The 23,788-nt window shown below is 45.4% G+C and overlaps 1 long non-coding RNA gene across 26 annotated transcripts in view; it reads left to right on the plus strand.

Annotated features, from left to right (window-relative positions):
- The first annotated feature begins 21 nt into the window (after nucleotides 1-21).
- Nucleotides 22-23,788, plus strand: part of LOC135320909 (uncharacterized) — a 131,023-nt gene continuing 107,256 nt past the window's right edge. For 24 of the 26 annotated variants that reach the window (XR_010380258.1, XR_010380266.1, XR_010380260.1 and 21 more), the window contains exons 1-4: nucleotides 22-1,877; nucleotides 9,192-9,351; nucleotides 12,402-12,632; nucleotides 12,997-13,130. This is a non-coding gene — a long non-coding RNA (uncharacterized LOC135320909). Of the gene's footprint in view, nucleotides 1,878-7,436; nucleotides 7,555-9,191; nucleotides 9,352-12,401; nucleotides 12,633-12,996; nucleotides 13,131-23,788 lie in introns of all 26 variants that reach the window. The other 2 variants (XR_010380282.1, XR_010380273.1) reach the window with 2 other exon arrangements.

Consider the following 23,788-nt stretch of genomic DNA (forward strand, 5'->3'; position numbering starts at 1 on the left):
ACAGTCGAGCGCTGCGTTGTACTCCTGTGTAAATCATTGATCTTCACATCACACTTGTTGAGTGGTCAACGAGATTTGTTATTTAGATTATTCCTGAAAGGAAAAGCTCAGGCTTTTGAGAATTCCTTGTCTGATGTCACCCAGGCAGTCACAGTAGAAGACAGAGCTGATATAAAAATCCCTCACCTGCCTGAACTGCAAAGCTTCTGGGATTACTGATCCCTGAAATGCAGGTGACTCTTGATGATAATCTGGGGGATGGTTTATATGATCAGATTCTTCCAGTCCTGTAAATGGGTTCCGTGGCCCCAGCCCCGGGAGAGCTGGTCATAAGGGCCATATCGTGAGGGGTGGGATGGGAAGGCAAGGTCTAAGAGCTGGCATCACTGAGATTCCACACTCGCTAAACACAGACCCCAGAGCCTAATTGTTGTCAGGTTCTGTTCTGGATTTGAGAGTGTGTTCAGACATGATTCTTGCCCTTCAGGGGTCACTGCCTGGGTGGAAGTAACCTTTACATAAATCTGGGGAGGATGACAATTAAGTAGATGGGCTGTTATGATTCTCAGTGTGCCCAGGCTCGCTCTTCCAGGCACTCGTGGGACTAACGAGAGTCATGTTATTCACTCATACACTGATTTATTACCCTTGAATTGATCATTTGTCCCACAGTAAGTGAAACAAGCGATGAGGAACCTGAGTTTTGTCCCCTTTCCTAGCACTGATTGTATCTGTCAGTCAGGCGCCCTGCGTATGCATTGTGAAATGGTGGTATTTCTTGCCCAATGGGACTGCACTGTCAGTTCTGAGAATCAGGGGAGACACGTGGGTAGGACAGCACACTGACACATATGGCACCCCCCCCACCCCATGAGACAGCATTGTCGATGCTCAGGTGACCCGATGTAGACCGCGGTGCTAAATCTGAGCATGTTTAGTGATCTTGGTGGCTATGAAAATACAGACTGCCGGTCCCTAATTCTGGAGACTCTGAGGGTGTGCACCCCAGAATTCTGCATTTTAAGAAGCACTTTAACTAATTCTGATGAAGATGATCTGAGTGTCCCACTGAGAAACACTGGTGTGCGATGCACCAGTATTGAGGATTCTCAGGGAGCGATGTTTTTTCAGGATGGTCCAAGGGCCCTCACGAGACTTTTGCCTTGGGTGTAATTGTATGTGTTCGAAAGTGATGTCTCTCACTTCCAGTGCTTGTCAGCATGCTCTGTGCAGGGATTTGCTCTCAGCAGATATCAAAAACTATAAGTCTTCAGGTCACCGAGCTAGAGTGTGGGCGATCTTTTATTTTGGTTTTCTTTATTGCAATGCGGAGTCTCCCGAGAAGAGATTCAGACTGAACAGCTTTGTGTCGGACTTTGGAAGACCGCTGGTGCCCAAGGGGTTCTCTGGCAGCACAATGACGAATCTAGGTCCCTCTTTCACTGCTACGTCAATGAAGTGGACCGCATGGACAAGGCCAAAGCTGGTATCCCAACCATAGCCCTTGACAGTGATGTTCGGCTCCAGGAAGCCATCAGATGCAGCAGGTGGCCAGAGAAGGAGCCTAACGGGCTCATGAAATGTGACACCCCCAGCTTCATCAACACGGACCAGAACTCTTCCTTTGGGGAAGATGATCTCCTGATTTTGGAACCACCGATTGTTCTAGAAAATAAGCCAGTTGCCCAGACCTCACACAAAGACTTGAATTGGAAATGTGCTTTGTCAAGTGTTTCTCTGAAGATGTGAAGTCTGTCTTTGTATGGCAGGAAGTCCCCTTTCACAAAATTGTATGTGTTTGTGTCTGAGAGAGAGAAATGGAGACAGACAGAAAGACGGAGACAGAAGAGAGCCCCCTCAGAAGAGAGCTAGTTAAGGTGAGTTTTTGTGCCTTAGTAAACATTTGGGGTTTTGGGGGGAACAAAGTATTTACACTGTCTCATTCTCCTCGTTGGAAACCTTGGCCCCGTCCTCAGTGTCAGCGGCCTTGAACGGGGTTGCCATGGTGCTTTTCATCTGGCGCTGCCACTTCCACGCTCTGCCTTTAGCACGTTGCTTTGCCTCCCAGGGCTGCCACCCTTTAAACTGTAAGGTGAGGAGTCTGGAGTAGATGATCCATCCCAGCTCTGCTGTTTTGCAAATTTCTGATTTCGTATTCGGATGAGGCTGGGATACACCCAGAGCAGCATAAACCAGGCCCTACCTCCTGTCTCTTGCTGGGGCATCCCTCAGGTCTGTGCCTTCTACTCAAGCCTTTACTGAGCCCAGCTTTTGTCAGGAGCCCAAGTGCCTACCGGGATGGCAGGAGACCTGTCTCTCCTGGTCACGGTGGCAGACATTTCTATTGGTTGTGCTGAAACAGCTCTTCTGAGATCCTCCGGCCACCCTTGCTCCAACCTGAGGACAGACCTACCGTTCCTTTCCTAGGAGGAGGATCAATCCATGGTGCATTTTATGACAATCCTGTCCCCAGGAATGCACGGAAGGTTATCAGCTGAGTGAGGGGAAGTGCCTCTGTGTCTCTGTGTCCCTGTATCTCTGTCTGCTCACAGTGCCCTGCCACCGGCTACTGAACAAGAAAAGTGCTATTCACCATGCTGTGTCTTTTGCAGATGTGTAGGTGATGGTCTTGTGGCTCATGTGTGGGCTTTGTGCTGGGATGGTGAAGGGCTTATAAATACCTCATCAACATGTATTCGAGATGGCCTGGTGCCACACAGACTTGATTCATGAAGGCATCAAGCCTGCACACTGGTTTGGAAACAACTTGGTTTTGATCAGTCACACTGCATGCATGACTCACTGCTGATCTCTGGGTGGTTTTTTCATTTTAGATTTATTCACCCAGTGTCTTGCTTAAGCTGAAAAATACATTTATTTCACTAGAATATTCTCAGATTCTATGTTTTCACACATCCAGTTGTTTAATTCTTTTAAAAATCATTTTGTGTTTATAATGCCTCCTAATATCTATCATCTCTAGGTTCCCAGTGGCCTGAGCCATGCACCAGATTTGATGTAGGAACTGTTCCACCAAAAGAAATCCCTTTGCCATAATATCTTTTGAGGAAAATATTATTCTTTAAGGCTCTAACAGTAAATCGTAGAACAAAGCATGGAACATTTATTGTAGTTAATACATGTTCATGCAAAAAGAAATGATATTTTCATTAAACAATGTTGATTTTAATAACTTTTACTAATGTGAATATTATTACTCATAAATTAAGTAACCAAATTAAACCACAGTTATTTATTATGAAGTTTGAAAACTATTTACACTGTCTCTCAATTAGAGGTAGCTTTATTAGAAGACTGAAGGGTATTTAAAAGATGGAAAAATACCCATGATGACACCATCATTTTTATTAACTAAATATCAAGAACTGTGCAGGGTTAAGATTGAACCCTCTGCAAGCTCTCAAGTTAGCATGAGGTAGTTTGTGGATGCTGCCAGAAGACAGGAGACTCCCCCAGGTTCAGAGACAAAGAACTTCTTGCCAGCACAGCAGGCAGCTTGGGGTTCATGTTCATGTTGGTTCCTGAGTTTCTTTCCTTTTGCTGTTCTAACAAAGGACCACAGACTCAGTGGCTTAAAGCAATACACATTCATCATCTCACTGTTCTTTTGTGCAGAAGTGCAAAGTCATTGTCAGTGGGCTTAAACCAACGTGTGGCCAAGGCTACGTTCCACACCGAGGCTCTAGGGAGGGATTCGTCTTCCTACCTTTCCCAGCTTGCAGAGGTGTTCACACTCCTTGGCCCAGGGCCCTGTGTCACTGTGACCTCTGCTGCCACTTTACATCTCTGTCTCTGACTATATAGATATAAAGGAAGAGTCTTCGACATCTGGTATGGACCCTTTTTCCTAAATGGACATTGTATCTCTATTTATGTGCAGATTAAAACCCCTTCCCTCCAGGGTGTGGTGGCATCAGCTCACAAGATTACCACTCTGGGCTTTAAGTGTCCTCTTTGTATTGACACCTGGGAACTTCTCTTTCCATAGTTAGCTCTGTGTTACATTTGTTGTTGTATTTTACCCGGCATTACTGAAAGTTTTACTTAAAATGGATCCTAATTAGCTCTGTTTACCTGTTTCCAGAGCTGAAGGCTTCAGTTCTAGATTATCTGTTTGATTTCTCTTAAAAATACATTCCAGTATATTTCTCTGGTGAAAGTCTTTACCCTGTTGTCTATTCTCCCATAATTTCCTTATTTTCTTGAATATATTAAAAGTATTTTATAGCCTTTATTGGTAACTCTGATGCCTACATCACCTGGGGGTTTGCATCCTTTGTCTAATGTTTCTTATTCTCATATTATCCGTTATATAGTCTTGACATGTTGCATGTCTTGAAATTCTTTATTACATGGCAGACATTGCAAATGAAAAATCCATATGTTATTTTCCGTGAGAGGTTTTCTACCTTCCTGTTAGGCAAACAGGGTGAGGGACTGATCATGTCGCTCCAATCAGGCGCTGAGGTGGATCAGGACTGAAGTGCCTTTTTTCTTAAAACAGCTTTGAGGTATACTTGGCAAAGTAATTTTCACACGTATAAAGTGTACAGCTAATAAGTTTTGACATAAGTATATCCCCAAGAAACCATGACCACATTCAAGAGAGTGAACATACCCATCACCCACAAAGCTTCTCTCCTGCCATTTGTTGTCCCTCCCTCCCTCCCCATCTCTTCCCCTGGAAACCATTGATCTGCTTTCCATCACAACATATTGGTCTGCATTTTCAAGATCCTTGTATGAATGGATTAATGCAGTATCTACTCTATGTTGTCTGACTTCTTTCATTCAGTGTAATTATTTTGAGAGTCATCTGTGTTGCTGTATTAATAGCTTATTTTTCTTATAGCAGAGTATTGTTTAGTGCTGAGTTTTTACTGAAGAGTTTGTTGTGAGCAGTGTTTGGATAGACCATCATTTGTTTCTCCATTTACTTCTTGATGGATGCATGGGTTATTTACAACTTGAGCTATTATAAATAAAATTGCAGTGAATATTTGGTTACAAGTCTTTATATGGACATATGCTTTTCTTTTCTAAAGCACCACATGAGGAATATCTGGGTTATATGGTAGATAGGTATTTACCTTTTTTAAAGAAACTGTTAAAGACTTTTCCAAAATGGTTGTACTATTGTAAATTCCTTGTGGTGTGTATCAGCTCTGGTTGCTCTACTTCCTTACCAGCACTTGGTAAGGTCGGTCTTTCTAATCGTATTCATTCTTGTATGTATGTGTACTAGTATCTCACTGTGGTTTTTGAAAGCATTTCTCTAATGACTAATGGCATCTTTAATCAGCATCTTTTCATATGCTTATTATCCATCTGGATATCTTTACTGAAGTGTGTTTTCTGGCCTCATTCATTCATTCAGGTGTTTGCATTATTATTGAGTTTTGAGACCTCTTTATTCTGGATCAGATACAAAGAGAGACCTTTATCAGATATATGATCTGCAAATAGCTTCTGTCTAAGGCTTGTCTTTTCATTTGCTTAGCAGTGTTTAGAACAGCTTTGAAGAGTCTTCATTTTGATAAAGTTCACTCTATCAGTTTCTTTTTAAAATAGATTATACTTTTGGTGTCATAGCAAAGAAATATTTGCCAAACCCAAGGTCATAAAGCTTAAGCCTATGCTTTTTCTCCTAGCTGTTTTATAGTTTTAGATTTCCTATTAAGATCTATGATCCATTGTGACTTAATTTTTGTATATTTTGTGAGGTGTGGATCAAAGTTCATTTTTTTTTTTTTTGCATATCACTATCTAATTCTTCCAGAACTACTTGTTGAAAAGATCCTTTCTCCACTGCATCCTTTTTGAGAATCAATTGTCTATATAAGTGTTGGTTTAGTTCTGAACATTCTATTCTGCTCCATTATTCTATTTTCCTGTTTTACACCAACACCATACTTTCTGATTACTGTAGTTTAAAAAAAAAAAAAAAAAAGGCTGAAAATCAGATAGTGCAAGTCTTCCAACTTTGTTTTTCTTGTTCAAAATTGTTTTGGATATTTGGGATCCTTTGAATTTTTATATGAATTTTAGAATCAGTTTTAAAATTCCTTACATCCTGTTCTGCCAAATTTCCACCCATGTCTTTGGCCATCTCCAAAGCCACATTTTCTGAAGAAGTCTCTCTAGATCCCAGGTGAAAGGAATTTCTGTTTCATCTGTGCTCCAATCACATTTGATAATATTTGATTACATTTATTCATATTTGGCTGGATGTACTTGTGTGATCTTTCCTGCCATATAGTAAATCTCTCAAGATTTGGAATCTTGACTTGGTTCCCTCTGTCTGCTGAGAAAACTAGTTCTATGCTTTGCAGGAGTGAGCCCTGCAGTAAGAGGTATCTGCAGCACACATCTAGCTCATTGCTTGCATATCGTCAAGGAATCCTGCCGATTTAGAATTGTTTATTGATTGTTGTCTCCAAGACGGCTCAGCCTTTTTTATTTCTATTGCTACTGCTGCAGTTTCAAAGGAAAATGGGCTAATTATTTTCCAAATATCTAAACATACTGTAATTGAGCTGTGACGCAAATTATGTGCTGCTGTTTCTTAACAACCTGCTTAGTGTTCACAGGTACCTTCACTCATGGAACTTTTGGGAGAATGTCATATCCTCAGAGATAGCAATGCTGTCTTTGGCAACCTGAGCGGTAGTATCTGAACTCACTCCTGCTGTTTTTCCAGTGCCCCCTCTAGCACTCCTCCAGCCCTCCATGGGGGGCCTGCAGTTCTTCCCTCGAAAATCCTGTTGTTTCTCAGGAAGAATTCCCTATGAAACATATTCATGTCCTTCTTGTGGGGACATTCAGTCCAGAGACCTGACAGCAGGGGAAAATGTTTAGACTGCTTTTGGTAGAACGTAAATTCTTCCATACTTGTTAGAAGCAAATCCAATGAGGAAACTGTGTTGGCATCTAACAAATCAGGATAAATGTCTGATGAGGAAGATCAGCTTCCCCATCCCACTCAGGCGTCATGTTGATGTGACGCTCACCTTGGCTAACATTTTCTCCTGTGAGCAACGTGAAGTTCAAGACGTTATGAATGGCTTTTTGTTTTTCTTCCTTAGTCTTTCCACATTCACTGTGTCTGGTGAGATTATATGAATCCTGCTTATTTTCAGCCCAGCACTAAGCTTTTTAAAAGGATCACGTGTTTAAAAGGCTAGTGGACAATTTGTTAGAAGGTTGAAATCCTTAGACTTTGGTCCTAGAGTTGAATCTTGGTTACTGGTGAATGAGAATTCCCGTTAAAATTTTAAATTCAGTGATATAAAGTTTTAAAAATAGTTAAATATTAGTCAATTTCATTAAACACTACAGCAGTTATTTACTTTTAAGCCTGTCTCTGGGGCAATTTTGCAATGATTCCCTCCCTTTATTAATTCCCTCTTTATCAGAATCCTTGAGAGGTCCCTGTCATCATTGTCAGTATCATCATCATCATCACCATCATCATGGAACTGATTCCTCTGGGAGATTCTAGGAAAATAAAGAGCTGGACGGGGTTATGTGCAGGTCAGTGTGTGCATATACAGTAAGAACAGTTGTCAGACATTAGATTCAAGATACCCATTCCATTTAGAGAAGAATGTGGTCATGAAATCCTGATGTGCTGAATGAAGGAAGCGATGGGAACAGGGTAGTCAATGGAAAGGAGGAGGAAGTGAGCGAAGCAGGGAGCATAGGTCCTTGGTTAGGTGATCAGCACATTGGTGAGAATGAGGGGAGTGTTATGGCAGAATCATGTCCCTCCCCGGCCACAGGGTAGCCACCTGTGACATGTTACTCTACATGGCAAAATGCATGACAGATATTTTAGGACAAAAATCTTAGAGGATTTCTGTCTTCTAAATTGTCTATCAGTTAGCATTTTAAACCCATGATACATTATTAAAGATTAGTGCAGGGGGACAAATAAAAAGGATTCATATAATCTCACCAGACATACTGAATGTAGAAAGGCTAAGGAAGAAAAACAAAAAGTCATTCATATGTGCCTTGAACCATAAAATGCCCATGAGAGGAAATGTTACACAAGGTGAGTGTCACAGCCACATTCATAATGCCTGAATGGGATGGGACAAGGGGATCCTGAGATGAGACAATAGGGCGAGTAGCCTGGATTGTCCAGGTGGGCTGAATGTAATCACAGGGGTCCTTGAAATGGAGGACATTTCCCAGCTGAGTTTAAAATCAGAGGGAGGTGTAGCCATAGAGCAATGTTCAGAAAGGCTGCTGACCATGAAAATGGAGGAAGTCGTGGGGCACAAGCTAAGGAAGGTGGGTGACCTCTGGAAACTGGAAAAAAACAACAACAACAACAAGGAAACATTCTCTTCTAGACCCTCTAGAAGGAAGGAACCCTGCTGCTACCTTGAATTTAGCCCAATGAGAACTGTGTTGGATCTCTGACCTCCACAGCCATAAGCTGATAAATCTGTGCTGGTTTAAGCTCTTAAGCTTATGGAAATTTCTTACATTGGTAAGAGGAAAATAACATAGTGAGCCGTAGTGTAACGGATTAAAGGTATAGGATGGGGTGTGGAGAGGATTCTGACATTTACAACTAAAAAACAACCAGGTGAAGTGGAAGGTGTTTTAAGGAAGACCTACCTGGCAGGGCTATTAAGCAGACTGGAGCGAGGGGAGCATTGGAGTTAGAGGAATCAATTAAATCTCTACCAGAAAAATAAGGAATAAAATGTAACAGGGCTTCAGTGATAGTGGATGTAGGAATGGAAATGGGCAGAGAGACATAAATATTACTTTGAAATTAGCTACAGGTTTGATGACTGCATGTTGGGGAGACTTAGCCGATGTGTGGACTGAATGTTTGCATCCCCTCAAAATCCATATGTCGAAACCCCATCTCCCAGGGTGATGGTATTGGGAGGTGGGGCCTTTGGGACGTGATTAGTAGGATAAAATGAGGTCATGAGAGTAGAGCCCTCATGAATGGGATTAGTGTTCTTATACAAGCCCCCAGAGTGCTTGCTTCTCTCTGCTCTCTGGGATATGAAGATATTGGGAAGACAGCCATCTTCGAGCTGGCAATCCTCTCAAGGATACATTGACCTTGAAAGTCTCAGCCTCCAAACCATAAGGAATATGCTGGTTGTTTAAGCCACCCGACCCACGGTAATTTGTTACAGCACCCCAGACTGACGAAGACAGTGGAGAATGCCTCTGAGTTTGGCACTGATTGCCTGGAGAATGCTGAAACCCAGGGAAGTGGGCAGCACAGACGTTTACTCATTTAATCCTGCCAACACAGTAGGAGATAGAGTCTACATATTCCTCGCTACTTAAAAGGTAAGGAAAAAGAGGCACAAATAATAACAACGACAACAAAAACAACAATAATTTGTCCAAGATTCACACAGAACCCCCTGGAGGCAGAGTGAGAATTTATACTCAGGCAGGCTGGCCCCAGAGCCCCTGCTCATAACTAATAAGTCAGATCACCTTGCTTATGTGGATCAGTTTTTTTCAACTGTGATATGAGGGTACTGTGTCCAGTAACTTATAATTTCAAAATACTTCACTGTAACGGAATCATTAGTCACAGGCCTTACAAACCACAGAAACCTACACATACAAAAATATCTCGTTAGGTCAAGATAACCAATAACGTTTTTAAATATTATACCTGCTGGGCCTTTGCAATAAAATGTCTTTTTATAATTCTGTCTGGCTACAGAATAACTTCATAATCCTGCATGTTGCTGGTAGCTCCCATGTTGGACAGCACGGGCCTAGAGATTTTAAATTACTTGCCCAGACTCGCCCAGGAAGCTCGTGGTGGGATCCGAGCTATAGTCTGGGACTTTTCCTTCCTATCCAACAAGTCCCTCATGGAAGTTTAGAAGCTTCTCCTTTGGTGCCCAGCTGTCTATCCGTACTTATAACATCTTGTCAGGTGTTCCAGCCTGCTCCTGAACATCAGCCAGAACCCACTTCTGCTCTATTTTGTCCAGGTAATACCTTCTAGCAACTTCCATTGCCTTCTTGGCATCAGTTCTTACCTGGAAGGGTAGTGGCTAGAGGTGGAAATGTGTCCACATGACAGGTTTTTCATAAACATAGCAGGAGTGGTCAAGAGAATAAAACGTCAGGAAGATGAGTAGAAGCAGGTCATTTAATATACCAAATGGGTACTTTCAATGTGTGTGTTTCCGAGTCCAGGCTTGTTCTGCTCGTGCATTACAGGCCAATAAATCAGGAGACCTGGTTTTGGGGGCAAGAAATAGCGACTTTAATTTGGAAAGCCAGCTGAGAAATGGTAGAATAATGTCCTGGGGAACCATCACCCCAAGTCAGATTTCAGGCTCTTATATTAAAAATGGGAAGTGGGAATGCTTGGTTGTTGCAAACTTGGTGTATGAATTCTTTGTTGTTAGAATCCTTTGTTCTTGCAGCTCTTCACCTGGGTCACATCCGTGTAAACCTCCAACAAACAAATGTTGTTTTCTATTCTGTAACTTGTTATCTTTATGTGAATAGAAAAGTGTTAATATCCTTCAAAGTCAGAGCCTTGAGAATAGGGTCTCCTGTATATTTCAGGCTCTAGGCAACATTGTTTTACAAAAGGTGCAGAACCAACAAGACTAAGCCTAGGAAACAGGGCACAGGGTTAAAGTCAAAGGAACAGATCTAATATGGAGTCAGATTTGTTCTTTCCTATTTCAGTAGTGCCATGGAGAAGGCAGTTTGGGCAGCTTTTTGTAGGGTCCTGGAGGCTTTCTCTCTCAGCCTCTGTGTGCCTCTGTTGAAAACCCTTCATAGCTATCTGGCCTGCTGGAAAACCACTCCGCCTGTTTTGCCCTGAAGATGTGTTCTGTTTATAACTGATCTCTACTTCTTGGAAAACAACTCAATAAAAACTCAGTTGGTTTTCCACCAGCCATGGGCAGGGGTGAGGAATAGCACTTTATTATTTTATGAAAAAAAATAAAAGAAGTCTTAAAACAGCACTGGGCACATAGGAGAGAGTCAATAAATGCTTCCTGGCTGAAATCAAAAGTGATGGCTCAGTGATTCCATGGCTGCTTTATTTGCTGAGCTTGCTACTCCTTTGCTCCATTACACATTTTTTTTAACTGAAAAAGAAATACATGCATGTGGTTAAAAAATTTCAAACAGAGCACAAAAATACACAAGTGAAAGAAGTTTTCCCTCATCCTCTCTTCTTTCAGCCCTCCCTGGAGATGCCACTGTTTACAAACCTTTGTGTGTTTTCCAGATATGCTATGCACATTCCGACCTATGTATGTAAATTCCTTTAAAATATTACTTATTTTTAACTTAAAGGGATTTAAATCCTCATGTGTCTTCTGCCCTGGTAATAGAAAAGAACAAATCTGACTCCATATTAGATCTGTTCCTTTGACTAAACCCTGTGCTCTGTCTCCTAGGCTTCATCTTGCTTGTAAAACAATGTTGCCTAGAGCCTAAAATATACAGGAGAGCCTATTTTGAATGCTCTGACCTTTAAGGATATTTAACACTTTTCCATTCATATAAAGATAACAAGTTACCTAATAGAAAATAACGTTTGTTTTGTTGGAGGTTTACAGGGATCTGACCCAGGTAGATAGCTGCAAGAACAAAGGATTCTAACAACAAAGAATTACTACATCAAGAAGATTGCAAAAACCAAGCTCGTAGGAAAGGAGCCTGAATTCTGACTTGGGGAGATGGTTTTCCAGGACATTAGTTTGCCATCTAGGTCTACAGAAAGTTGCTATTTCATGCCCCAACACCTGGTCTCCCAACTTACTGGCCTGTCCTGCATTAAGGAGAATGAATTTGGACTCAGTAACACTCCTATCTTCCTAGCAAGATGGGCACTGGAATTGAGGGCAGCTATCCCACACCCAGGGACATACTGTGTGCCCTTGATGGTTCCCCGAGTGTGGGGAGTGGTTTACCCAGGAAGGATGGGAACTATGCACCAAAACTCAGGCAGTATGCTCCTTTTGGGATCTGACCTTGTACCTCCCGCTCCCCGCCAGCACAACACCTGGGACAGTGGAGGTAAGGCAGATATATTGCCTGCCTGTGTCCCAGCGTGTAAAAGGGGAATATGTACTCTTTCCAAGGTAGTTCTGAGCGACAACACCTGCGGGTGCTTGGTTCCCAGAGCAAAAGGAAACCCAGCTCCGCTTGGGGGCAACGGGTGTGATCCCCGTAGGGGTCCTGCAGAGGCCTTGGGTGGAGGGCTGTGCCAGGGAGTTAAAATATGAGCTGCGGGCCTTGAAGGGTTAGAGAAGTGTGCAGAGGCAGGACTGCTGCCTCCTTCAGGATGCCCCCAGAGTTAAAACTATTTCTCTCCATCTCTGCTACTCTCCTCCACACTCCAGATCCCTGCCTTCTCTCTGCTCCTCCTGTCCATGTCTCTCCCTCCACTTTTCCCCTTCTCCCCTCCTCCTCCCATCTTCTCCGTCCCTCCCTTCCCCAACTTCTCTTGCAGAACACAGAGAGGATAGCTGGCCCTCCTGCGCATGCGCAGTCTGTGCCAGCTGGACCGAGGGTTGGAAGCTGCAACTCCGAGCCGGGGATCGGCCCCAAAGGCTTCTCAGCTCTTTCGCCCGGTAGGACTTTGGCTCCTGCCCCGGCGCCCCGGCCACAGCTGTCCAGGGCCAAGTGTGCACTTGCCGCCTCTCGCCCCAGCCGGGCTCCCCTCAGTCCGCGGCTGGCGTCCCCTTCCCCTCTCCCGCCCGCGAGTCCTCTCCTCCCGGGCTGCCTCTCCTCGGCCGCCGGCCCGTCCCCGCCCCTGGGCGGGCTGTGTCCCGGGCGGGCGGGGTCTGCGGACCCGGACGGGGGCGGGAGGCTGGGGCTGGGGCTGGGGCTGGCCTCCGAGCGGGGCTACAGCCCGCGTCCCCCCCCCCCCCCGCTTTCCCTGACCCGCGACCCCGGGGCTGCCCTCCTCTCCCTTTCCCGCTACCTGGGGACCAGCTCAGTGGTGTGGGCGCTGCTCCCCGGGCTGAGAGCCTCCGGCTGTGAACCCCAGCTTCTCCTGTTGGAGTCGGGAAAAGGGAGCGTCAGTGCTGAGCGAGCTTCCGTCTCCTCCCTCAGTGTTTCTGCCCCAGGTAAGTACCTTGAACACTTTCACGTGTTTTGATGGCGGTGCTTGATGATGTCACTGTTTTTATAGTGAGAGGGATTACAGTGTTGAAAGCAAGGCTTGGTTCAGTTAAAAATGAGCTGAAGGCATGAGGCTGTGACATCCTCCATCCTTCCCTCTCCCAGGGTGAAACGTGTGGCCGTCTTTCTTAAAAAGATAGTTACAGTCCCTAACTAGCCCAGCCCAGCTAGGGTGTGTTAACAGGAACAGCACCACCAGAGGAGTTGGAGACTCAGGGACTTTGCAGTCCTAAAGAGCTCCTGGCAAAATTTGGTTTGTTTTGGTTTTTTTGTTCTTCTTAAATTGTGGGGCAGACTAGTAGTATAGAGGGAAAAATAATTGTCAAGAAATATTTTTTCATTTAACATCTTTATTGTGATATTGTTCACACACCATGAAGTCCACCCACTTAAATGCTACAATTCAGCAGCTTTAGCATATTCACAGTGGTGCAACCATTAATATTCCAGAACGTTTTCATCACTTCAGAAAGACCAGTGGAAATGAATGACCTATCCACCCCTTCCCAGTGCTGGTTCTAAAGAAGTTTCTTGGTTGTTCCTGACCATAAATTATCTTGTTACCCATAAAAACTCTGGTAGGAAATCTAAACAGAATTGTATTGAATCTGTCTATCAAAGCAAGAAGAATTAATGTCTTTATGGCATAAATTTCTTCTACCCATGAATATATCTCGGACCCTATATTTTCATATTTCCAGAGCCTGGCCCATGGGAAGTCCTCATTAATTGTTGGGTTTGTGAATGATGAGATTCTATACATCGTTAGTTGCAACTGAAGCCTTTCACAGAAGAGAAAATAAACTCACTGAAGCCAAGTGACTCTCTGATGGTCAGAAAGAGTGACAGCCAGTGCTGGAGTGACCCAGTGGACTTGGTGTTTGTAACCAGATTTCTCTAGCACCTACAGCTAAGGGGATCAGAGTATTCTTTTATTTTTTCTAAATGGCGTTGCTTTTATTTTTACTTATTTTTTAAAATTACTTTTTATTGAAGTGTAGTCAATTTAGAATGTTAGTTTCAGATGTACAGCAGAGATTCAGTTATAAACATATGCATATGTATCTACATATGTTTTAGATTGTTTTTAGTACAACTCATTACAAGAAATTGAATATAGTTCCCTGTGCTATATAGTAGGTCCTTGTCATTTATTTTATATTTATTAATGTGTATCTGTTAATCCCCCTTTTCCTGCCTGCTAACCACAGTTTGCTTTCTATGTCCATGAGTCTATTTCTAGCAGCACCGTATTTGCTAGTAATATATGCTGGTTGGCTGCTTTCAGTTTCAGTAATTCCACCTTATCTGTGGGCATTTTCCTTCTGGTGGGCCTGTGTGTGGTTTGCACACGTGATATAAGAGTTGTGTATTTGGGAGAACTCCAGGCCTCATGTAGTGCCTGGTACAGAGTGCCCACTGAGCTGATGCTTGAACTGGGAAAAAAAACATAGTAAACGTTGGAATTTCCACTATGGTTGAGAGTTCCAGGTTTCCATAACCTGTTTAGCCCACCTTAATGTTGGCTGCACCCATACTGGGTAATTTGGTGGAACTTCATGGTATGGTGGTGTAGAGACGGGGCCTCGTATGCTTCTTCTCTTTCCGTTTTCTAAGACTCATTCTCCTGGGCCTTCCAGATCCTCCCCCAGAAGTGCCCAAGGCTGGCTTGGTGCTGCGCTGAGGCAATATTTGTTAATAAGACCCTTTCCTCATCTCTTCTGAGCCTCCGTTTCCTTCTCTGCACAATGAAGACTTAGACTAGAAAAGTGCTTTTCAGTTTCTTTTAAGCCATGTTTCCTTTGAGAAACCGAATATACAAATCTCTCCTCCCATTCAACATACAGATTTTGACACATCCTCCAAGGAATGACATAGCTCTTTGTGGAAAATTGAAGTGATTGTGATTCCAGGTGGCACAGAAAAGACTCTTCAGACATTTATTGCAGGGAGAGGGCAGGAAAGGGGCAGTATATCCCACTTTCTAGTGTGAGCACTGGAACAGGGGCTTGGGTTTAAATACAGTGTCTGACGTGGCCTCAGTCTAATCTTTTTTTTTTTTTGCCTCTCTCTAATCTTGCACAATGTGATAAACCTCTCTCCCTCAGTTTCTTAATGCGTCAAGTTGGGGTGATAATAGTTTAAGTCTTTTGTGAAACATTATACACATAAGACATTTGTTTCTCGGTAGAAACAAAACCTGCGAGAGAATCAGGGATTTTTTAAAAAAAAAAAATCTTGTCCACAGCACTCTGTCTGTGTCTATTTTGAAGTTCCTTGAGGGTGAGTGTTGGGTCTAAAGTCCATCGTGGGACAGGTGGCCCATGGGTCTGTGTGCAGCAGATTGCCCCCTCCTCCCCAGTCCTCTTCCTCTCAGTCCAGGATGAAGTTCCCTAGTAGATTTACACAGAGATCTTGTGGAAATGGCTTTTCATTTTATTGTTTCATGAAGAAGGGCTGCCATCATGATCTCTGTAGTCTGCTTTTGGTGACCTGAAGGCTATGCAATTACGTTTTTCTATTTAATAAATAGAAAAAAATTACAAGTACAAAATTAGACCTACGGTGGTGGCAGGGGCTCTTGAAAGTGGGGACCATTAGCTTTGTTAGTTTCAGGTGCAGGGGCCTCTGGCCATGAGGACACATCATCGTGCTCTGAAGTTTGAGGGACCAGTGGGCTCAGTGGGAATGTTTACTGAGTGTATCTCATGGGCTGGGCATTGACCTATTTGTACTGTGTGTTCCTTATTTGAGACAGTGAGCTCATTTAACCTCAATAGCCTCTTTAATAAATTAGACTTTTTATTTTGAGATATAATGTAGATTCCCATGTAGTTGTAAGAGATAATATGGAGAGGGCCTACGGACTTTTTGCCCAAGTTTCTTTAAAGGTTCCATCTTGCAAAGTTGGGATACAATTCAGTAATGACTCACTAACCCTTTGAGGTTTGTGTTATTGCCCTCATTTCTATTCATGATTAAACTGGGGTTAAGAGGAGCACACAGGCCTGCCCAGGTCACACATGGTTAGTGTAGAGTCGGGTGAAACGTGGGCTTGGGATTTCCAGGCAGTACCATCATGATGCTCTGTGGCAGGGAGCAGCATTCACTTTGCTTGTTCATTCATTCAACAAGCATTTATTGAGTAAACTCTGTGGGTCAGATGCTATCATAGGTTTATCTGATTCTTCAGCAGTATGGAGAATCCGGTAATGTTTCCTTCTTTTTTTTTAATCTGAGAAAATTAGCTCTGAGATGTTATAAACCGCCCAAAGGAAATATAGCTCATAAATGAGGGATAGTAAATTTGTACAGTTCCTTCTTCTTATGCAGGTGGTACCCTAGGCATTTTACACTTGTAAACTTCCATAATCCAGATATATTCTTGTAAGGCAAGGATTTTTTTTTAATTGAAGTATACTCATGTTTACAATGTTGTGTCAATTGCAAGGTGTTTTTTTTTTTTCTTGAATTTGGAATTCAAAAAATATTTTTTGAGGGGGGTAAATAGGTTTAATTATTTGTTTCATTTTTTTTTTAAATGAGGTACTGAGGATTCAACCCAGGACCTCATACATGCTAAGCATTTGCTCTACCACTGAACTGTACCCTCCTCCCCAAAGCAAGTTTTCTTATCAAGTATTCTGCAGCTTAGGAGTTCAAATAAATTGGAGTTGAAATCCAGGACTTTTGATCCTACTGTGTTTCTTTGCATTATATCCTGCTGAGGGGTGTGGAAGCAGTTCCTTTATTCATTCCTTTATTCAGCAGTTTTGAGCACTGACTTTGCATCAGGGCCTGGCTAGGTGCTTGGAAACAGAAAACAAGAAATGACCCTTTTCTGCAGAGGGCGGAGGCCTAGACCAAAAGCTGCGTAATGTGATCTGAGCTGCGGTAGCCATGTGCAGACGCTGAGGACAAACTGTACCCCCGGCTTTGCTTGGGCTTCCCCTGCCTTCTGACTGGTACACACCAGGTCACCGCAACCCAGTGAGGCCCGCAGCCCGCAGCACAGTATGTACCTCGGTCTCCTCTTCCCTCTCGTCAGGGCCTGCAACATGAACATCCCTGACTACGTGCAGTGTGCTGAGGACCACCAGACTCTCCCCGTGGTGGTCCAACCCGTGGGGATCATCTCAGAGCAGAATTTGTTATGCATCTATAAGCGAATCTCCTTGGTGAGGCAGATCAGCCCGTGCGGCTCGCAGTGGGCACTCTGTATCCACTAAAGTCACCACTATGCGCCCGAGAATGGGTGGAGCGACTTCCAGACACACCACAAGGTCGTGGGCCTTGTCACCATTACCGACTGCCTCTTGACCAAGACCTTCGAGAAGCTCCACGTGCAGAGGAGCTGTATGGCACCACGCTCTATGACTCTCGGCTCTTTGTCTTTGTGCTGCATGGGGAGGTGGCCGAGCAGCCGCGCATGAACGTGGCCGTCAATTTACGAGGACTGCAGGGTGGTGGAGAAGAGGATCGAGGACTTCACTGAGTCTCTCTTCATCATGCTCAAGTCCAAGTGGCTGGACGTTGCATCTGACAAGTCTGGGGACAAGATCCTCCTGCTCTACATCCTGTTTGAGAATGAGGACTTCGTGGGACTGGACACAGAGAACAGGAAAGTCTACCTGGATGCCCGGCCACCCTGGCTATGTGAAGGGTTGCTTCCCTACATCCAGAAAGGGATCAGCAAGGAGGAGGGCTGTCTTGTAGCCAAGGCGTGAGGGAGGAGCAACCCGCCGGTTTTCAGACGTTTAAAAGTGAATCCGCCTTTGTTTCGGAGAGATTCTTTTAGGGTTATTATGGACACTTACTCCCGCTTTTCAGCCAATTACCCTGGTGTGACCCCTGGAGTTGCTGTCCAATAGATTAGCCAAAGCCACTGATGCTAGGAGAGCTGGGGAGGAGGCTGCTCTGAGTTGAGATGTGCTCTAGGTCAAATGCACATCAGACGCTGAGACTTGTCTAGTAAATAGAATGTAAACTATCTTGTTACTTTCTTTATTGATTACATGTCAAAATGATAGTATTTTACATACAGTAGAATAAGTAAGATATGTTCTTAAAATCAGTTTCTAGGGGTTTTTTTGGGGGGTTACCTCTTTAAATGTGGCAACTGGGAAACTTTCTTTACATGGCTCACATTTCATTCCTGTTGGACAGCCTCTCCTGGGACAGTCTCATCCCTGTGCTTATAGATGTCATGCTGAATCCTGAGATGCAGAATGAGGCGCTGGTTGAGCTGGGGGTGGAGCCAGTGTCTCCTGCTTCCCAGGTCCAGCACCTGCACGGCTCAGGCCCTCTCTCCCTGCCTGACAACCACCATGCCAATTGAGGACAACGGAAACACTGCCAGGGGCTTCCAAATGAACTCCTTACGCAGGGAAAGGCATGTCACGGAGTATGGGGCACAGCAGGGAAAGATTCGTCCTCACTTTGTCCCTGTGATTAGGTCAACGGACCCACTTTGTCTTGGAAGTGCAGACGAGTTCTTCTGGGCTGCCTACCCCCCCACCTTCTGCTCTGTTTCCCTGTGTATCTATTGAGATATCCCTCGAGAAGAAGAGGGTGAGATGCCTTTGCCGAGAGGTGGTCCCCATTTGCTGGGGAGATTGTGGGAATCTGTGTCCCCCCGGCCTACGGCCTCGGGCCTTGACTCTGGAGAGGGCTTATGGCGGTCCCACAGGTGACGGTCGGAGGACCTGGCACGTGCTGCCGGGCCCGAAGTGGAGGAGGTGTTCTGCGATTCTCTGTGAGTCTAAAATCAGATTCTACTTTCTGGTTGTTGGTAAGTTGGAGGAGAAGATGCCAGAGAATTGATAAAAAGATAGTCCAGACCAGTCCTGTGAGTGACAGGCACAGGGGACCCGAGTCCCACCTGCTTGTGGTGCCTGGCGGGCTCTGGATGAATTTTCACTTCCTCCCCGGACATACCTCTATGGCTTAAGGAAGGGGCGAGGCATATCGTGGCCATGACCTGTACTTGTCCTCGCAGGGCCCTGTGATCTACATGGCTTTCTCCCCTTCTGCTTCTTGTAGATGAGCTGGCAGATGTAGTGGTCTGGGCAAAGCCGAGGGCACAGATGCCAGCACCGTGCCACTCCCAGGCTGGCTCCATTCCCGTCACCTGTCACCTCCTGCTCAGTCCCCAGGCGTCAGTGAATGTAGGTGCATCGGTGCAACGTAAGCAGGGACCACATTATCCCCCTGGACAGAATGGTGGGTGAGCAGTGGAAGCCTGGAGCCCTGCCCCAGCCCCCTGGCCAGTGCCTCCTCTTTTGTCACAGGAATCACTTGTGATATGTTTGCTCAGCAACTGCTTGGCTCTGAGTCTGCAGACCCACCAGAGAATGCCAGCTTGTTTTTGCTTTTTGAAGTGTGTCCTTGGGATTTGGCGGAGTAGCTGGTTGTGTGCTTAGCCCATAGTGGTTGACACTGTCACCATTGTTTACCCAGAACCTCGTTTACCAGGCATGGCTCTCGGCATCAAAATACAGCAGCGCATTAAACCTCCCTCCTGGTGGGTCTGTCTGTTTTGGTACCGTAAGGGCTCAGCCAGCATCTGAACGTCAGTGAGATAACGCGGCCAGTGAGCTCGGGTCAAGTACGCTCTCCTCCAGTCACTTTTACTCCATTGTTGCTTTTACTATTCCTCAGTCGTTACTTTTTTTAAACAATGCTTTCGTGCAGGAACAGAGCCTAATTCTCTCCTGTTACTCTTGGTGGGAGTGAGTAAAATTGTCCAGCTTGAAATGCGACCACATTTTGTAGCTCAAAAGCTGTCTACACGCATCTAGGTGAAGTTTAGGTTTGGGGCGCTGACCACGTTGGGGTCCCCAGGCAGCGCCGCTCGCCTCAGGCCCCTGCCTTCCCTGGAACAATAGGTGAGGGTGGGTCTCACCGTCCCCTCGTCCCTGTCCTCACCAAACTCACCTAAATTCTTGTAATTGCTGTCAGTTATTTTTGTTCTCATGTGTTTCTAATTTTCGCTGTTCCTCTTTTCCTTTTTCTATTTCCCTTTCTATCTTGTACCGCCCTGTGAGCATGTTGTTGCGTCTGAAAAGTGGACTGTGCACACCCTGCATTGGAAATAGCCAGATTGTCCTCCGTGCTGTCCCCATCGCTTTAAAAAGCAAAAACCTTAACAGTTGCCTTGATCCATATATTATCCTAGTCATCTTTTTATTTTCTAGTTTTTTGGAATGTTTGCTTTGTTAGCACATCACCCACTGGGGTTTGATACCTGTTAAAATCCTTGCTTTGAGGAACCAGTTTGGTCCTCCTTATGTTTGGTGACAAATGCGCACTTATTAAATTTGTTTGATTGTTTTGAAGAAGTGAGATGCGAATTGATTTAGGCGGCTGCTGAGGGATTTTTTTCATGGAGTATTTAAACTTGGAAAGTCAAAATCTGCAGCATCTTCCTTGATTCTGTCTTTCACACAAACGTGTTTGGCACGCGGTTCCGGGCTGTCGCTGTGTGACGTGCGTGACGGAGATTCCTGGCCAGTGGTCACTGGTGAGAAAGTGGCAGGCTCGGAGATGAGCAGCTGCAGGGGATGCTGTTGGAGGAAGCAGTCACCGGTTTTATGTTTTTTTTGTTTTTTGTTTTTGCATTCACCTTCCCCGTGCCATTTACTTTACTTTGCCTTCATAGAGAGGCAGGAGCGGGTCTAAACTCCATGCCACTCTTATTTTCCCTTTACGAGGCTGGTTTTTCTGAGTATCAGAACAACATGGCCTTCTCCTAAGTAGCTGGCTCACTTGGATCTGGTGGACACAGGGACCGCTAAAGGGGACCGTAGCTTCCTCTCTGCTCCAGCCAGTGGGCATTCAGAGTCGGGTCTGTGGTTTGCCTCAGCAGCCATGCAGGCCTCCCTGTACCAGCCTTTACTATTAACCCATGTTGGCAGTAAATAGCTGACTCCGTGTCTGTTGCAGCTGACGTCCACCACTGACGGCCGTGTCGTTAGTTTGCGGTAGTGAGTCTCCAACACCCCAGTCAGCCGTGAAGTGACCTTGCATTCTCACCCACACCCTGGTTCATCTCACCCGGGGAAAGGGTTTGGCCACCACCGTCATGCTGGCCATGAGACCTTGTTTCTCCTTTCATGCCCTGGTCCAATTGTGGACACTTCATCCTTCACTGACTTGGTCTCGCTTGAGACAGGCCAGACTTTCTGAAAGAGTCCATCACATTCTGGGGGGGAACAGAACAGAAGGAAGAGTAGCAAGTAGGTGTCTAGGCAATCTGGGTTGGCAAATGCAGGCTGGGATCTGTGAAGGCTGGGCTGTGCCTTGGACACAGGCCTTTCCCGTGGCTCCCGATAGCCCAGGGGTCGGAGTGAGAACAGCCTTGCCTGGGTTCCCCCATCCTCATCTGCTCACTGGCAGGTGTGTCTGCTAACTAGGAACTGCCCCAAACCTCGGGCCCTTCAAAGTTCAGACCACAGGAGAACCTTGAGTCCCTTCTCCTGGGCCTCCTTTGTGAGAATCCAGTGCCTTCTGAGATGACCAGCGGCAGGAGATGCCTCCCCCTCCAGGGAGCTCTCTTCGGAGGACTGTGACGCACTGTACCTTGCTATGAGCTTGTGGGGTTCCATCCGTGGTCCTTGCAGAACCAGACTTGAGACTGGCTTAACGATAGAAATGACAGGAGTGATTCCAGGGCAGGGCCGGGGGGAGGAACAGGGGAAATTGAATGTGACCTCAAACACCTAGGTGGGTTCTGGGTCTGTTACTAAAATCGGGAGCCTGGGAGGTACCTGCCAGGAATCGAACTCTAGAGTAAATGGTGGACATGAGGCATTTTTAAGATTCCATTTTTCATCCAAGTTAGGACTTCAAAGAGGCACTCGGGTCTATGGCCCTGGGGCTCATGTGAAGGAGCCGGACCACAGATACACGTTGGGAGTCATCATTCTTAGCTGGTGTTCACAGCCGTGCAGGTGGATGAGCTCATCTCGAGAGGTGCAGACTGAGGCTGAGGCGGGGCAGGGCTGTGCCTGGGTTGGAGGAAATCCCAGACCATGCAGCTTTGGTGTGTCAGTCAGTGGCGTTTGGGATTTTCAGAGCAATGGCATTTATCCTTAAGGGTCCTGGGGGTGGGCAGGGCCACCCAGGAAGAAATCTGAAGGGAGGGTTGTGGCCACGCGTGCGCGTCTTGGGATGATGCAGAGGCTGCATGGTCCGGGAGAGGAACCTCCTCGGAAGCTGGAGTCGGAGTGGGGAGTGGGGAGAAGGTAGTCACACTCACCTGTGAGGGAGGGACAGAGGCCTAGGGAGTCTCCACCCTAGCGGACTCTCTTTCCCACGAACAAAAGGCCAGCAGACAGAAGATTTGAGGTGAGAAGGGACGGGCGCTGGGAGAGGAGCCAAAGTGGAGAATGGTGGTTGGACAGTTCTGGAATAGTCTCCCTGCAAAATAGAGTTAAAAAACCCAGACTCTTAAGAATATTGATAGTGACGTTGGAGGAGATAGTTCTTTTTCTGGCCTCCTAAATGTAAGGCATGTATCCGGGGATACACAGAAGAATCGGGCAGTCTGGTCCGGGGGCTTGACCCTTACCAGGGGGAACAATGCAAGTTTAAAGGGGGAGAAGGGCAGCGGAGGGAAACTAGCCAGGCCTCGTGTCAGGTACCAGTCGGCCACACTACTTGCGTGTTGCATTCACATCCATGTCTCCCAGGTGGGCGGTGGCAGCCCCCTTTTGCAGATTGGGAAGCCTTCTCAGAGGGGTTAAGGGATTGGTCCGTTTAGCGGCTAGTCAATGCTGTAGCAGGATTCAAGCAGGGCCTTGTCAGACTTCAAGGGCATGTTCTATCTACTAATTCCGGTACCTCCCTGTTGTACCTGGATTGGTGAATTGGGTCAGGTTTGGAGCCTTTCACAAAAAGTACGATTTAAGTGCCTCAGGACTGTTTCACAAAGCTCAGTGTTCTTTGATGGTTCAGAAGCACCGCAGTGCTTTTCGCCCCACAGAGGTAAGGTCTTACTCCTTTGACGCTGACGTGGTTGCAAATGACGTACAGGTGCAAAACCAGACTTAGCAGCTTCTGAAGGGAAACTCTCCAGTTCTCCCTTGATAGGCTTTCTTCCACGGGATGTAACCTGCTGCAGCGTAGATCTGAGCTTTCCGTATGGAGTGAGGGTTTGATATCCAAAGTTAGCAAAGAAGGGTCAGATGGAGAAAATCGACGTTAACAATTTATTTTGGGGTTTCATTAGACAAGATGCACTATCGCTTAATGGCCCATATAACGTATGTAATTGAATACAGAATATTGCATTCCTTAATTTCTAATGAGAGCTGTCTTGCAAAGTAAGGTTGTCTGCTTTGGAACTTCAGCTTAGCCACTAGGGCGCCTGTCAGTGTGTTGGTGTGATTGTATTTACACAGTGCATGTAATCTGGGCTTCCTCAGCCCCAAACACTCTAGTGCAGAATCATAGGCTGTAGCCATCACTTAGTTACACAAATACTTCTACAGCTATATGATACAAAAAAAAAAAAAGAGAGAGAGAGAGAGAGAGAGAGATTGCCTTTATCAAAGTTCCTTTGATTTTAACTGCAAACTGTTGTTGAGCAGCTCTGGTTTCC

Source organism: Camelus dromedarius, unplaced genomic scaffold (genome assembly GCF_036321535.1).
Source record: "Camelus dromedarius isolate mCamDro1 unplaced genomic scaffold, mCamDro1.pat HAP1_SCAFFOLD_164, whole genome shotgun sequence".
NCBI lineage: Eukaryota > Metazoa > Chordata > Mammalia > Artiodactyla > Camelidae > Camelus > Camelus dromedarius.